At 40.7% G+C, this 18,388-nt stretch overlaps 1 long non-coding RNA gene across 2 annotated transcripts; it reads right to left on the bottom strand.

Annotated features, from left to right (window-relative positions):
* On the bottom strand, window positions 1,457-4,159 carry LOC110429944. 2 transcript variants are annotated; one of them, XR_002447133.1, is made up of 3 exons: window positions 3,976-4,159; window positions 3,690-3,897; window positions 1,457-3,161 (listed from the first exon to the last, which is right to left on the bottom strand). It is a non-coding gene; the product is annotated as an uncharacterized LOC110429944 (long non-coding RNA). The 2 variants fall into 2 exon arrangements; XR_002447134.1 differs by having other exon boundaries at window positions 1,457-3,153.

Here is an 18,388-nt window from a genome sequence, read left to right as displayed (position 1 = left end):
CTAATTTGAAAAAGCAGAGCAGAGATGGACGCGCTGTTGGCACATTGTCCAATTGATCCACGTCAAATGCTTATGCAGATTCAGCTTTACCTCTAGTCTGCTTTATTTCTTACCATCAGATTAAAGTTATCTTAATATGATACATATGGTAATGTTTTCTCGACACCCCTAATATTCAGCTAAGAGGTTTTGCTTCGGACATTGGTGCTAATTTGATCCACGGTACTTCCCAGCCCTATATTAAAACAATGACATTCTTCATGGTGCAATCAACAGGTCTCTCTGTATATATTAGCTCGTCACAATGACATTCTTCTTTTTTGAGAGGGGGTGACTCGTACCACATCTTGAACCACCTTTTGCAATGGCAGTCCACTGTAGAAGAAATGCTGATTTATAGTGCGTGCTTCAACAAAGCTGATTGAACAGTAAAGTTACTACAGCATCTACATTTAATAGGATGTCTCCCTTTGATGCATGATTTCTTATGCTATTGTCTGTAAAGTATATTCAATTACAACTCACGTTGAATACTTTTCACATGGTGTCCAACACTCCACTCCCAGAGTAGGAGTCATTCCTGCCAAAGCTATAGAGTCATGTACTGTTAAACTGATAATTTTTTTAAAGGTAATAATCTATAAGATGCTGCAACGGCTAGGGTGACTGTGGCTCATGGTGGGCACGGCTTTGGTTTAGGAGGAAGAGGGGGCAATGCTGTGAGAGAAGAGGGCTCGCGCAACAGAGAGGAGAGGGGGGAGGATAGCCTTGAGGTTGTTTTTTCTTGATTTCAATGATTACATAGCCCCTCTACTTATAGTCCTGGGCCGGGTAAATGTGCATCCTAAGTAATCTAATGAGGGAAGTCCTTATGGATATGGACTCCTTCCTATCTATCTAATCTCAATCGATCCTATTCCTATTCCCATTCGTTCATTGAAGATCCTCCAGGTATGGATAGTGGAGCAGCGGGAGCCTGCCCTTACTGTGCACGCCTCCCCCCTAGCGGCCCTCACTACAAGAAGTGTGTGGCTTTTTGACATTCTATTATGTCATAATATATATAATTTATGTCACAAATTGAGTTTTATGACATCGAGGTGACATAAACTATAATGTCAAAAAGCCACTGTCATAAAATGATTTTATGACGTCTGTTTTGCTAAATGTCATAAGTTTATGACGTGTGATTGTGATTTTAGTGTCATATAATCTTATGACACTGGTTTAGTGTCATTAAATCCTAGCCTTGTCATGTAGGCAATGCCACGTAGGATGAATTGCTGACATGGCAGAAAGGAGAAAAACGTCACAAAATGAATTTGATCTGCTAGAGCACACAGTTGTTTTTCAGCACATATAGCTCTTTTAGCTCATGTTTTTTTCTAAGCCCATGAATGGGCCCATACAACATCCAACCCACAAATTGGCCCATACAACATCCAACCCACAAATATATTCAGCCCACACAACTAGAATCAAATAAGCAATCTCCACAATTAATTAAAATATCACAGGCATTTTATACAGGTCTCAAACAACAATACAACACCAAAAGCACAAATGAATGCAGAACATAGGCTACACATCCAGAATCTCAAATATCTGCAGAACATAGGCTACATAAAAAATCTCAAATGTCTTCAGAACATCAGCTACATCCAGAACATCAGTTCTTGCACACGCTTGTTCATCGCAGCAGCTTTAGCATCTTTCTTCATCTATTTGGACTCCATGCCAATATTGAGAAGAAAGTTGATTTGGGCAGAACATGAGCTATAGCTTCAACTGGTGTCTTTGGATCTTGCCCATGATCTTGCCCATGATCTTGCCCATGATCTTGCCCATCTTCAGTTGTTTGAGCAAGATAGGCCTCTACTTCAACCTAGCAACAATAGCAACCAAAAAATCTAGATTTGTTAGATATGACCTTCATGTTGCAAATTTGTTAGACCATATACTGACTAGAGAAAAAACTAATATAGAACTTGAAATAATTGTGTGTACAGCTGCTACTTATTAAACGATTAAGTCTGGACAGCTACAAGTTATTAAGTGTAAACAAGAGTGTTAAATATAGCCATTTAAGTGTGCATAGCTACTAGTTATTAGATGGATAGCAGCAAGTTTGTAAATATCACAAACAGAAGTATTTCAGATAGCAGCTAATAGATCCAGAAAGCTATCAGTATTTTAGATTCAGGTAGCTTTCATGATTGATGCAATAACAATTTCAGAAACTGATACAATTTCAGATAGCAGCTAATAGATTTAGAAAGCTATCAGTATTTCAGATTTAGGTAGCTTTCATGATTGACTAGTTCATGACTGATGTACTAAAAATTTCCGAAACTGATACTTTCATAAACCATACAATTGCATATTCAGGTAGCCATCCACCCCTAGGCCAAATTCAGAGCAGGATAGAGATAGCACATGTGGGCATTATATTCTGATCTCTGAATTATAGTACTATAGTTTTAAAATGTATTCAGTACAACTACAGATCTCAGGTTAGGACAACTTAAGTTTGCAGTGTCGTCATATAAATTCAGGAAAACAGAAAGGCAAACTTATATCATTGTCCTTACTGGAGGAGATAATAATATTCACAGGTGTTATCCTTACTGGCACTAAAATACACAGGAATCACAACCCACAAACTGAAATAAGTGCAAACATTTCTAGTGGTCAGAGTGCTGCTTGTGCCCAAGGTTTTGGGATTCAAAATCAGAAAAAATTCGGACCTCACCGAATTGGACGAATTTCAGATTTTGACCGAATTTCGGACCGGGAGACAACTAAGTAATGATTTAATGTCTCCACTACGAGGCCCTATATATTCCAAAAACAATCAAAGCATAATATAAGGATTTAATTTAGTTACCATGGACAAAGAGTAGATTAACAATGTTAGACACAAATATACAGCTTAAAATAGTTTCCTTGATCTAAATTACAGATAACAAAATAAGGAATCATGCACCAAAAAATCATGCATAAATTGACTATAACTGTAAATACTGGAATTTCTTTCATCGTCTCCGTAAAATTCATCTGCCACGCTGCATTACTGCTAGGATCACAGTACTGCCAAGATGCCGGATGGGATAACATGCCATTGCCGAATGTGAACTGGGTGGGACAACAATACTGCATTCCTAAAAAAATTGAGGCATAGTGTGAGCAAGAAGCAAAAATCCATTGTAAAATGTGAACTCGATGGGACAACATGCCATTGCTGAAAAAATTACAGCTTATGAATCGTATTATTCAGATAAGAAAAACTGCAAAAAAAAAGAGTTAACACAAAATTTAATATCTCACAATCATATAACCAGTAACTAAGGGATAGAGAACAGTAAGCCCAGTTACACACAGGGCTTATGAATCGTTGAAATTACCAATGCTAGTGTCCAAAAAAATTGTCCGTCCATACAGTATCCAAATCCAACTACCATTAAGCATACAGAGCAAAGCAGTCTACCAAGCCTACATGTTGCATCATGTATTGAAGCACTAGCATCACGGCTTTCAGAGCAAGACCAAAAGAACATCAATCAAATATTTCAACTGCTAATCCATGAATGGTTTCAGGACCGTAACAATTCACCTAAAATAGTAATAGAGCTACACATCTGCTCCTGCACAAAGAATGGCAACAAATCTGGGAAGAACAGGGTAGAGACCTTGGTTAGCTTGTGTAGGCCGTGCTGCTGCAGCTCTTGTCGGGTTCACACTTGTGCTTGTGCCTGCACCTTGGGTATCCCTCTCTCTCGTCGCTTCACTGACAGCACCAGCGCCGCCGCTGCCGCCGCCGCCGCCGATGACGATGCCGCTGCGCACCCGCCCAGCATTCCCTTGATTTCGTGAAGCCTCCATGGAACCAACCTAGGACTAGGACACGGCAGATTTACCACATGAATAAATGTACAAGACCACCCTACTCTTCCTGTGAAAAGCAAAATCACTCACTGAGCGAGGAGCTTTCAGGATGGAACATCGTGGCCGGAGGTGGGGAGGAGTGGCCGGGGTCAAGGATCTTGGCCAAGGCACAACCGGCGTCGGAGAGGCGCCACCAGCGGCAGGCAGGCACGACCACCTCTCTGCTTTCCCCAGCCGCCACCAGCAGGGGAAGAGGGGAGAGAAATGAAAACCCTAGGGTTTCTACAGGTGGGTTCTTGTTTTTATAGTAGGGGAGGTATTGGTGGGCTGTGGTGGATCTTGGGCTGAGCTAAAAATTCAAACTGGGCCGAATTGGATTGGGGAAAGGGCAGCGGCGTCGGTCTTTGCCAGATTGCATCGGTCTCCTCCTCCTAAGTAATGTATCCCAACGATGTAAAATGTACAAGAGAAAATAAATCAATATTTACACAGCAACTTGCAAGTAGCCCAGTGGTTTGTCACATTATTTTGCAAGCTGGAGGGCATGGGTTCGATCCCACTTTTTACAAGAAGCGCTATATTTTTATTCTTTTCTAGTTAATATTTCAACTACTCCACCTGCTCACGTGGCTATGCCAACGTGTTCCTTTTTTAAAAAAAATGATTTTTAATTTGTGACAATCATATTCCGGCACTTTTATCATGAATTATTGTCACAAAGAATAGGAAAGGCACACGGTGAAAAGCGCCACATTTTTATTCTTTTCTAGTTAACATTTTAATTTATAGATGTTCCAATTAGACGAAAAAATAATGAGCTGACATAAAATTTTTTAAAAAAATATGAGGTGACGTGGCAATTTTTCTTGCATAAATTTTAGAAAAATATGAGGTGACGTGGCAATGTTCTTTGCAAATTATCTAAAAATAATTCAATAAATGTTTTGTGACATATAAATAAGCCTTATGACATATCAAATATCATCACTAGATGTTGTGACATAAATAGACCTTATGACATATCAAATATCGTCACTATATGAAATTGGACTAGTTATATGACATTTGTTGTGACATATAATTTTTTTTTGTCACTAAGTCAAGGTGTCTAAAATATAATGCCATAAAACGGATAATATAATGACATTATGGACTATTGTCATGCTAAATACGTCAAAAAGCCACCCACCTCTTGTAGTGCCTGCTGCTGCTCCTAGTGGCAGCACTGTCGCTGCCATTGGCGCTTGGGCCAGATGGGCCTCCAGCCTTCATTAGGCATATGACATAATCATAGACTAATGTGATGGTAAAAGATAGGTTGAACTAAGTTTCCATAACAGGCAAGCTTTTGAAGAAATAATTTAGAGAAACATATAACTAGCTTTCTTGATAAAATTTAAACTGCCAGCTCTTCAAGCATAAATTGCTTGGATTTGATTTCTTCTAGTCTAAGTGTCACTTAAAACTCTCGCATACATGTGAGCCCATGCATCCAATATGTTGGGAGGTCAATTTTGTGATAGTAACCCCCTCAATGTCAATATTATGATTCCTGGTTGCAAGCATGGTTTTGATGTTTTCGTTTTATTAGCAGACCTTGAGTGTCTTAGATTACGTTAATTAGAAGTTATTCAATTATTCATCCTTATAAGATATTATGTATCAAGTATTCAAAAATTGACCAATACTACAAGCTAATTAAGGGATTCGAGGTGAACAAAATGTTATCATTTCAAAGGCGTCTAACAATGTTACTAGTATAGTTGATATCTCTTTTTTGCTGGATGGGTAACAACTTGAAATGCATGTGTGAGGTTTGTATTATTCGAGAAGATCAGAACTAAAAAATGACTACTTGTTGTTCGATGCGGCCGAATTGAAACCCAACGAACCACGCCAAGAAGGCAGATGGTGCACCACCAGCTGACGTGTGCATGTGACGGCACATGATGGAGGCTTCCCAACTGCTCTTTGGTGTTCGTGACACTCCCTGATGGACCGATACAGGAGTCACCTTCATGCTAGGAGCTTCCCTGTTAGTCGAAGGCCATCTTGGACGGGTTACAAGTATGACTCTAGTCATTGCTAAAAAAGCAGGAATAACAATTCTTTGGTTAGTGTTTTTGTTTGACTAACTTTCTAAAGTGGATACCTGCAGTTGAACTAGGCGGCTAGGGATAGCATGGTGAAGAGAAATATGGACAAGGCAGCAAGATGAGGGTTTGTTCAACACAGATGTTGTTTCCTTAGTGAAGTACCACCAATTCACAGGGCCAAGGTAAGAATCTACAAACATGTTATCCTGTTGCCGCTAGCACACACAACCAAACAGCAGTGAAGGATGATACTGTGTGCACGGATCGTTCCAATCCTATTCGGAATGCGGCATGAAAGAGTTGCCTTTATGATGTATAATCTGTATGATTCCTGATGCCTCCTATTTCTATCTGATATTTTTTTTGTTGATGTGTTTCGTCCAGCTGAAAGCAGCACATCCATGCATTTCTTCCTAAATTTTTTCTGTTATGTGTAATGAGCCCTTTCTTTTATAGCCAAATCTCTCAATCCAATTAAATAATTAGAACAAGATAGAATTGTATATTACAGCAAACATGCCTGTCCTCATATTTGCTACTCATAGACTTATCTAATTTGCAGCACCCACATGACCACACTTGAATACCCAGAGGAAAGTTGTTTCATCATTTATTAGAAATCCAACATTTCATTCATTTAGGATTTCAATTGGTCCTCTGCTCAGGATTATTTACAAAACTAGAAAAAGTTATATAGAACAGAGAATGTGAAGAACGACCGTAGGTAACAGTTGGTTGTATAGAACAGAGCATCTCCAACAACTTCAAACACATTTTCCAAAACCCATTTTTTGCTGGGATCATAAAAACTCGGTCTCCAGTCGTATACAATACTTGTATGTGTACCCAATCTCTCGGCTTGGCCAACAGTTACTGTTTGCTTCTACAGATTTTGAACAGTGGGATGGCCATGCATCCTGACAATTGAGCATCTGGGTCATCATGCTGGAACAACATCACGGTCAAGGCATGTTCATATTGGTCCAAGGCTCTCGTACTGCTGTTTTGCCCCAGCCATGCCTTGCTGAAGCTGGTCGTGGCCTGTGAGGAAGAAACAAAAACAAGATTGGCCGAGAAACCAAAACAAGATGGCTTGATTCCACACTAGTGGTGTTGCGGCAGAGGCTGGCGTGGCTCAGCTGGACATGGTGAAGGGCTGGTGAGGCGCGCGGACAGGCTCCAGAGAGAAAGGCTTGTGAGGAAGAAGATGCATGTCACTGTGATGAAGAAGCCATCGGCACCACAACCACTGCTTTCCCAACACAATGTTGTGTGTCTTTGATAGCCGGACAATGAGCCAAAATCATTTATCTTTTGAAAAATTGTTTCCTTCTCCTTTGGTCTCCTTCCTCGCTAATTAAGTTGCTCAGTGCCCCATATTAAATAGTATGAAAAATACCCAAAGAATTGAGGTTGGAATGCCCTACACCGTCACTGCTAAGTGCTAACACGTACACAACTTTAATAGCCATGTACACATCCCTCCAAACAACTATGGCTGTGACGCACACCTCTCTAACAACTACAACCGCTCGTTCAGAATAGATCATACTACATGAAACAAGAACACATAAAAAAGGACAACAAAGCAAAATCCTCCGTCCTGCTTAGTAGGTGATTCAACACCCAACACCTCCGAGTTGCTGCTATCATGTTATTTCAGATTACTCGATGACTGACACTATGGCTAGCCATAAACGATAGAGACAATAATCAAATAAATATGTTATCTTTTATTTCCATTACATATTTTCTATACTTGTGTTGGATACATGGATGATCACATAAAAAAAATGCACACCACCCTGTTTCACCAATTTCTGGGCATGCCAACAATTATTCAAAGGAGTACAGGACATGCACACCACTGGCACTGGCAGCTGGCCACAGTTCATTTTAGCATGCCCTGAGGTAGAAGTTCATAGGCAGTAGTGTAGATAGCGGGAGCTGGATGCTACAATATGGTAGCGACCATGCTTCTCAGCTCCCATGGCTGAATTACACATAATCATTGGTGGCTCGCTTGGTGAAACAGCTCGGGAACACACAACACCAAGATCCACTTGAAGCAGATCTTTTGCTTCTCACATTGCTGCTCATTGTATTCACGATACCTCCTAGTCCCATACGCTGCTGTAAAAACAACAATATTCATTGTGGTGGAAGTAAATGCTGAGTGAACCTCGCTCTGTCCATGCATATATCTCGACTTAGTTTTATATGTGACTCGTATGTCCCACATTTGGTACCTCCTTTCACAATAATGACAGTCCAGTTATATGGATTGCTGATTAAAAATGTGACCCTGCAAAGGAAATTGAACTATGTAGTGCCTCTAGCACAAGTCCTACAGTCCGAGTGCATAGTGCAGGCTTTTTTTCACTGTAATATTTGGATTTCTTTTCCTAGCAGAAAATTTGGGAAACTACCATGACACTATGTCAAATAAACACTTCACAGACGATGGTGTTTCAGCAGCACTTGGCCGAGCTCGTACCCCAACCCGTGCAGAAGCCTCTTTTCCCTTTCGCCGTACACTCCCCTGTAGCATTTTATTAGGAATCTATTGTCACTGCTAATAATGAAGGCAGTGGTGCCATCCGCCAACTTCAGACTCAGTGGGATGGTAGACTCGTGGTGGGCTCACTATTTGTTTCTTAGAGTTGAGTCTACAAGCAGTTTGTGTGGAGAACACACTTAGTTGATACTCTATCGACGAGGTTGCTAGATGAAGACAAATAAGCCAAACTTTTGACCTTGAGTTTTTGCTTGCCACATTGTTGCCAAATTTTGATTGTCGAGACTTCTAGGGCATATGATAGGAATAGTACTCTATGTGATCTTTTCGGCCACACACTTATTCTTCTGTTTGTCTCTACCTTAGTTTCATAGGTATCTCACATTTACCTAATATCTCCCTATCTTAGTGTGCGGTAGTCCATTTTATAGTAGGGAATCTCTTATACTTCTGATATTTGTAATTGAATTGCTTCAGATAATCTATATTACACCTTGCGTCCCTTTCACCAAATATATGACAGTTTAATTGTTTATTATCTCTTAATGATGCATGAGCACACCTGTTGTGTTGATAATTAGGAAATTTCGTGATTAATGCATTATTTTATCTCAAGGACGGGTGCTTGTTGAGCACACCTGTTATTTTAGACTGGCACCAAAACACGGCTCTGCCACCGTTCCACGTGGTACCATGACAATGGCCCTTGGTATATCCTCCTCTATCATCCCACATCTACAACTACATCAAAAACGTTACCCAAAAACATGGTAGTTTCTGACTGGTAATTTTTTTAAAGAAAATTTGAACATGCCAGTCTCTACAGCCATACACAGCCATGCTAATGGTTACATGGAGGAGCAATTGTAATTTGATCTAGAACTCTAACAGCATGCCAGCTGCCGGTGCACTGCCAGTAAATACATTTATCATCGTTATAAACCGTACTTCTGTGGACAATGTGACTACACCATATCTGAAAGTCGGACAAGTCAGGATTTGAAGTGTTGATTAATCATATTAAAGGGTATTGGTAATAGCCCGTACTTTTTCACATGCCTAATAATTTGGTCAGAATCTGAATACATCATATGAATTAATCTCTTTCTGACAGGTGGATTAAAGTAGGATATATAATGAAGCCACACACACACTTTGTGCCATCTGACCTGGATGCTTATATCATGGATGCTTATATCACCATCTAGCCCATCTATTTTTGTTGTAAGAAATATGAGACATTTATTGAATGACAAATATGGTGACATTTCTTTATTGCATTTCCAATTATAGATTTACAACCATTTGGTCAAATACGTTTATATATATATAAATATTTACACATTGATGACGAAGCAATTTAAAAACAAGACTAATTTATACAACCAACAATTGTCTCTCCGTGCTGCAAATAAGCAATGCAGCCGCCTCAGTGGAATGATGCTCCTTCGTCAAGCATTTCTCCAATATTGTTTATCCACCGATTCCCTTCCTGAAAACCATAAAAAAGAAACATTCAATCAAATAGTGATCTAGATAACTTAATAGATAGTTGCTGCCTAAGCTAAAATATGTTAGGTACAACTATCAATTTAAACATATCCAGTTGAAATGGTTGTACTCACAAAGTATATTTCTGTTTTTATTGCTGGTAAACTAATGTCATATTTAGAGTTACAAAAAAAAGTTGCTGCTGCCGGTTAACAGATGCAAAGCCAACACCATTGACCTTTAAATATGAACTACGTGCACTGCAGTTAAGCACGGCTAGTTTGTAAAATTTATATCACTAGTGGCACAAAGTGGCATTAGCATCACCAAGTCGATTAGCTGGACACTGCAATTATTTACTAAACTGAAATTCTAAATGATTGTTCAGGTATGGCTTCTAAATAATTTAAAGCAAGCAGCAAAATTGCATATACACAGCACAATCAAATAGCAGCATTACCATTTTTTCTATGTACTATACTGAACCAAGGCAAGCAAACAGCTTAAGCTAAAGTTAAAGCTTTTAAACTAAACTGATTGCTAAGCTGATTCTTCAGTGATCTACAATTGTACCGACATGATGCAGAGCACAAAGGAAAACTGATACTGCCAGTTTGACATTTCATCTCTACAGCCCAAAAAGAACATCAGAGGAAATGAGTCCATGCTGACTTCAAGCATGGGGCCGGATCCTGCGCCCGTGGTTAAACAGAGTAACTACAACAAGATAATATATTTTAGTTAACAATTGGAATGCAGAACATAAACTGCACAACCATAGAATGCAATGTCTGCTTGCTAACCCAAAGCAGAAAACCGTGAAATATAGAAATAAACAGAAATTTCAAACAAATATTCCAGATTACCACTGAAGAGCAAGTATTATTGGGAGCAGTAACAAGACAGGGAGCCATCACCTGTACTGATCTTTTGAGATGTTTTCTTTTCTTTATTCCCATTACCATTCATGTTTTCCTCCACTTTGAACTCAGCAGAATCCCCGTCTAGGACCCTTGACTCATCTCCAGAAACTGAAGACACACTGAAGACTGCTAAAATCAATTCACCATGTTAGCAATAGAGTGACAGAAGATTAAAAGGCTCTGGAAGAAAAGCAGAGTACAGAGCATGCAATCCAACACAAATAAAAGAAATGAACAAGAAAACAATACAGCTGAACTGATGCTAGTCACACTAAACTGATGCTCTTTAGAAAATTAAGATATGCTAGTCACCGGTAATCCGTCAACTACTGTAGTTCATGTATTGTTGGAGATTTATATTTTTTGTGACGTTCTCTAAAACCGTCACCGGTAATCCGTCATGGATTAAGACACTTCTTGTAGTGCTATAGTAACTAAACGAAAGATCTTGAGGACGCCGTCAGGCTGGAGGGTAGTCTGCGCTGCGCAGCTTGGCAGCCCTTGAGGATGATGGGAATGGCCGTACGCAGGGTAGGTCGGTGCTAGGGCTCACCTCGTCGACAGTGGCAGCATGGTCCATGTCGGCACCGAGCACTCCACCGCTAGCCCGCCCAAGACCCGTCGTAGGAGCTGCCACCAACCGTGCAGGAGCCCCGCCGGCAGTGCAGGAGCCCATCCACCCCAATGCAGGAGACACCGCTCGCCCGACGCCCACCGCCAGCTCCCGTGCAGGAGACACCCTTGACCTTGACGAGAAGAGAGGAGACGACCGGGGAGGAGGCACACTTCGAAATTGGGAGCCTAGATTGGGAGGGAGAGAGGGAGCGCGCTTCGGGAGGGAGACGGGGAGGAGGCATGCTTCGGGAGGGAGACAGGAGGAGGCGCGCTTCGGGAGGGAGCAGATGGGGGAGGAGCCGAGTGGATAGGGTTGGCCGTGTCTGCGGTGGATGGTTATAGGCTAGTGTTGGGCTTTTGTTGGTAGGCAAAAATCCAGCGTGTGAAGTTTTTGGCGCCTTTCTTTCCAAGCTCACCAAAGCTAAAAGAAATTACTTGACGGTTGGCACTCAAGTAAACGAACATTTCCTTGGGTGTTTCCAAATACGCTCAAGCAAATGCATACTTTACTTGAGTGTGTGAAATAACACACAAGAAATATGGATTTCCTTGGGTGTTTTTTGGAACCGCCAAGTTAATATATATTCCTTGAGTGCTCAATATCACCCCTCAAGGAAATTGGTGACCCTCAAGGGTATTCCATTTTGTGGTAGTGAGAAAAAGTGACTCACATTTAAAACGATCTGCGAGCTGTTTACAAACATCTAACATGAATGTGAAAACAACCATAGGTAACAGTTGGTTGTATAGAACAGAGCATCTCCAACAACTTTAAAGACATTTTCCAGAAACCCATTTTTTTTGCTGGGTTCATAAAAACTTGGTATCCAGTAGTATCCTATACTTGTATGTGTACCCAATCTCTCGGCTTCGCCAACAGTTACTGTTTGCTTCTACAGATTTTAAACAGTGGGAAGCCCATGCATCCTAACAATTGAGCATCTGGGTCATCACGCTGCAACAACGTCACGGTCTTCACCTCACTGGATCCGCTAGTTATAGAAGTCCGAGGCATGTTCATGTTGGCTCAAGGCTCTCATACTGTTGTTTTGCCCTGGGCCCTGGCCATGCCTTGCTCAAGCTGGTGGTGGCCTGCATGCGCTTGTTTGCGTTTAGCCAACGCAATTTATGAACAGTGGTTGTCGTTGGGTGTCCGTCTTCCACACTAGATTGGTCCAGAAACCATAAACAAGATGACTTGATTCCACTAGTGGTGTTGCAGCAGAGGCCAGCGTGGCTCAGCTGGACGAGGTGCTGGGCTGGTGAGGCGCGTGGACAGGTACCAGAGAGCAGGGCTAGTGGGGAAGAAGATGCACGTCACTGTGAGGAAGAAGCCATGGGTCCCACAACCACTGCTTTCCCAACACAATTTTGTGTGTCTTTGGTTGCCAGACAATGAGCCGAAATCATTTTAGAAAAAACTGTTTTCTCCTCTTTTGCTCCCTTTCCTCGTTAATTCGTTTGGCACAGTGTAATAAATACTATGGCTGTCATGCACACAAAGATTGAGGTTGGATTGCCCTACACCATCACTGCTTACATGTACACAACTCTGATAGCCATGTACACATCCCTCCAAACAACTATGTTCTGTCATGCACACCTCTCTAACAACTCCCGTTCAGAGTATAGATCGTACTATATAAAACAAGGACACAGAAAAAAAAAAGGACAACAAAGCAAAATGCTCCGTCCTGCTTAGTAAGTGATTTAACACCCAACATCTCCCACTTGTTGCTATCATGTTATTTCAGATGTCTCGATCTCTGACACTATATATGGCTAGCCATGAACGATAGAGAAAATAATCAAATAAATATGTTATCTTTTATTTTCCTTATATATTTTCTATACTTGTGTTGGATACATGGATGATGACATCAAAAAATATATACCACCCTGTAGTGTGGATAGGCTGTAGTGTAGATAGCGGGAGCTGGATGCTACAATATGGTAGTGACCGTGCTTCTCAGCACCCGTGGCTCGTTTGGTGAAACAGCTTGGGAACACACAACACCAATATCCACTTGAAGCAGATCTTTTGCTTCTCACATTGCTGCTCATTGTATTCACGATACCTCCTAGTCCCAGACACTGCTGTAAAAACACCAATATTCGTTGTGGTGGAAGTAAATGCTGAGTGAACCTTGCCCTCACCATGCATATATCTCGACTTATTTATATAAGTGACTCGTATGTCCCACATTTGGTACCTCCTTTCACAATAATGACAGACCACTTATATATATGGATTGCTGATTAAAAATGTGACCCCGCAAAGGAAATTGAACTATGTAGTGCATCTAGCACAAGTCCTACAGTCCGAGTGCATAGTGCAGGATTTTTTCCATTGTGATATTTGGATTTCTTTTCCTAACAGAAATTTGGGAAACTAGCATGACACTATGTTAAAAAAAATACTTCACAAGCGAGCCTATTTCAGCAGCACCTGCCCCAGCTCGTACCTCCACCGTGCAGAAGCCTCTTCTCCCTTTCGCCGTACACTCCCCTGTAGCATTTCAGGAATCTGTTGTCACTGCTAATAATGAAGGCAGTGGTGCCGACCACATTTAGATGGTAGACTCGTTGTGGGCTCACTATTTATTTCTTCGGGTTGAGTCTACAAGCTTGTCCAACTGGAGGCAAATCTTCATGACGTCCAATGGACGTACAAAAACAGGCGAACAGTTTTTCTCCTGATGGTTTGAAGCTGAGACATATAGATGAAGGTCTATTCTAGGTTTTTTTAATCCATTATTCACATATAGAAAAGATAATGTCTTCTCTGTTTAGAAATTATTTTAACTTTCTCATATGTTTCACTGATCAAAAAACTATCACACCACATTTGAGCACTGACATAATTCAGCAAACAAAAGACCAACTAAAACTATCCACTGTAGTCTTGTTGCATCCAATGGTCTGAGATGCTGGGAGCTCAACCAATACCATGTATCTGAGTAGCAGTTTGTGTGGAGAACACAGTTAGCTGATACTCTATCGACGAGGTTGCTAGAAGAACACAAATAACCTAAACTTTCGACCTTGAGGTTTTGGTTGCCACGTTGTTGCCAACTTTTGATTCTCGAGACTTCCAGGACCTATGATAGCAGTACTCTATGTGGTCTTTTCGGCCACACACTTATTCTTCTGCTTGTCTCTACCTTAGTTTTATAAGTATCTCACATTTACCTAATATCTCCCTATATCTTATTGTGCGGTAGTCCATTTTATAGTAGGGAATATTATACTTCCGTGGTTTGTTTTTGAATTGGTTCAGATAATCTATATTACACCATGTGTCCCTTTCACCAAATATACGACAGTTTAAGTGTTTATTATCTCGCAATGATGCATGAGCACACCTGTTTTGTTCATAATTAGGAAGTTTCGTGATTAATGCATTATTTTCTCTTAAGCATGGGTGCTTGTTGATCATTGGAGAGATAGACTTGAATAGAAAAAAAGAAGAAAAAAAACTTGTTGCCACCATGCATAATGCTGAAAAATTCAGATTACTAGTATACCCACAAGAAGTCAAACAGAATACATTTGATGATAGGATTTATGCATCCATGGTTTACAATCATCTATCTAAGCCAAAGATCAAAAGGTTAACTTTCATCGCTCTTTAAAGTAATTCTTGACTTTGCAGGATGTGTAAGAGCCACCATGACCAACATCTTATGCATTCCGGGGTGTCATACAACTACTACCTCAGTCCCTAAAACAGCATTTGAAGCATTCCAAATTATTCTCATGTACATAATCATTCCCAAATATTGCTAACATTGATATTTAGTTTATCTATATAATTTGGCTACTGCCCCTCAACTGTTTGTCTTCAGAAACTGTAGAAATTGGACTGGTTATAAGATACTGTTATTGTAGTACGTACGAACAAATACAAGATACTGTTTGTCTTCAGATACTGTTATTATAGACCATGGTCACCTAACACAATCAGCTTTTATTTTCAGAACTAGAAATGGAGAGACTTGGCCGACAAACACTGTATAGACACCCATGGCTATCTCTTGTTTCTAAACTCTGCTACTCTTGGACGACTTCCATAGTAACGGAAATGAGGTTATCCCGAAACAATAGCCTGGTCCTGATTTTGTGCGTGTTTGGCACCGCTGGGGCTCCGGCTCGGACAACGCAGAAGCACCAAAAACGCGACTGTGCCACCGTTCCACGTGGTACCCATGACAATGGCCCTAGGTAGATCATCCTCTATCATCCCCCATCTACTACTACATCGAAAACGTTACCCAAAAACATGGTAGTTTCCGACTGATAATTTTTTTAAGAAAATTGAAACAATCCAATCTTTACAACCATACACAGCCATTCTGATGGGTACATGGAGGAGCAATTGTAATTTGATCCGGAACTCAAACAACATGCCAGCTCCTGGTGCAATGCCAGTAAATTCATTTATCATCATTATAAACTGTACTTCTGTGGACAATATGACTACATCATATCTGCAAGTCGGACAAGTCAGGATTTGAAGTTTTGATTAATCACTTTAAAGGGTATTGGTAATAGCCCAAACTTCTTCACATGCCTAATAATTTGGTCAGAATCTGAATACATGGTATGAATTAATCTCTTTCTGACAGGTAGATTAAAGTAGCATATATAACACTTTGTGCCACCTGACCTAGTTAGCAGCCTGACAGCATATGAAGCCTCTCCCCTGTATTTGGTTTCAAATGACATGCCATAGATATAGAGGGAGGTGAACCAAATCTGCAGTGTCATTGTATTATATGAGCTGGATGTACAATACGTGTGCAGGAAAAGGAAAGCATAATGTTACACTATGGCCCAAGTAATAAACACTACTAGAATCAACTAGTTTCCCTAGGGTTTTTTGTTTTCCCTAGAAAAATTAGAGAAAACCTAGGGAAAGTATGTTTCCCTAGGACTTCATCAAAAACTGTAAGGAAACCTTGCATGTATCAAAAACTGTATGGAAAACCTTGTCTTTCCCTTGGGCTTGGTTAAATCCTCATGATGGAAGTGCCTTGCAGACACCAAGTTGAATGGTTTCCTTAGGAAACCAGAAAACCATAGGGACATTTCTAAGCATGGGCTTAAAATTTTGCGGGCACGCGGGTCTAAAAAATTTGAACACTCTACATCTGCGGTGCATGGTGGGCCTGCCACAACCTTATCTCTTGAGCTCCCTTCTATATCCACCGCACACCCCCTGTTATACACTACTAGAAACTCAAATTGTTCTGTGTGTGCGAAAACGCACAGAACAATGTGAATACCGTCAGAAAAATATTTTTTTGATGGTGTACCGTCTGAAAATACACAAAGAAATAGGGTGACAAAAATAGAATTATTCTGTGTGTTCGCAATCAGAAAAATGAGTTAGCCACTACACCACAACACTAAAACAGCAACTGACGTCTGTTGCTAAAGATAAAAATTAGCGTTGAATGGTCTATGGCTAAAGATTGTCCATAGACTGTCCGTCGCTAAAATCAAATACAACGATGGATTGTCTGTTGCTAAACATATTTCGCTGTTGCATTGAACGGTCAGTTGCTATATATCAATAACAAAGTGAGAATGTCCGTTGCTAAACAAATTATGCACTGACGCAATGTTTTTGGGCCACTCCATCAAAAATTTTGGCCCAAAACGACATGTAAACCCTAAGTCACTGCAGGATTACCCTAATCAAAAAATTTTGTAGTGTGTGTGCCGCTATAAGAAACAATCAGAAAAGCTCTGTTCTGTGACATTTTGTACCTTAGCTAATAATAATCTGTGATGAATGATTATATAGTGTCACAAATCATGGGTTCAATTTATGCTTATGATTAAATTCCAAGCGGTGGCTTAAATTAGTTAAGATAAACCTTAGATAAGTCTTGAACATTGATATTCATGGTTTACCATAAAAAAGTGCCATACAGTATGTTGATATCACACTTTGTATACCATTAAAAAAATAAGAAAAAATGATAAAAAAAGAAAATAAAAAAGAAAGTAAAAAAAGAAAATAAGGACAGGATGTACGTGTTTTTCCATCCGATGTCTTCCTCACGAAGCCTCTCTCCCTCGGCTCTCTCTCTCCCGGTCCCTTCTCTCACGCCGCCCGCCTGTTCTCTCTCTCCGCCGGCTAGGCCACTACTGGCGTCGCCCCCTCCAGCCGCGCCGTTCGCCTGTCCATGCCTCAACCTCTGATGTACGCTGCCGGCCCCCAAGCACTGCGCCGCCCCGACCCATGCCGCTTCCACCAGGCCAGCCGCGTGAGGATGATTAGGGCGGGGCATGGGGACATGTGCACGCCATGCCGCACCCTGGCCGGTGCCACCCCTCCTCTTCCTACTGAGCGGGACGCTGAGCATCACCAGAGATCCATAACTCCCTGCTGTGTGAAAATACCAAATCCGTAACTTGTGTTTGTTTATTTCTATTCGGATGTGAGATGCAATGGCCTGGAGCTTGACGGCTTCGCCTGGTCAACAAGGACACCAGATCCGTTAGGCGCCACGATAGAGAGGCGGATCCATGCCAACTATATGGAGTAGCAGATCTGCAGTAAAGGACAAATTTTCAGTAAATCTTCTTACTTTTCGTACAACTTTCTCTTTCCTTGATTAAATTAGAAATCAATAGTGAGATTGGTGATATAAATCTAATGAATTTGCTTGCTGTGTCAATTGTTCATCATGTTATGAAATTTTCAGGACCTAAACTTTATAGTTGTTCTGTATACAGTATTTTCTCAAAGGAGAATGTTTATCCCTACTCTAATTCTACAGAGAATTTGTACATTACTGTAGTTTGCTCCCGTTGCAGTTAGAAACCAGCAGTTTAGGTGCACAACT

This window comes from Sorghum bicolor, chromosome 8, assembly GCF_000003195.3.
Source record: "Sorghum bicolor cultivar BTx623 chromosome 8, Sorghum_bicolor_NCBIv3, whole genome shotgun sequence".
NCBI lineage: Eukaryota > Viridiplantae > Streptophyta > Magnoliopsida > Poales > Poaceae > Sorghum > Sorghum bicolor.
The sequence above is the reverse complement of the archived record's forward strand: the minus strand, read 5'-3'. Positions and strand labels throughout refer to the sequence as shown.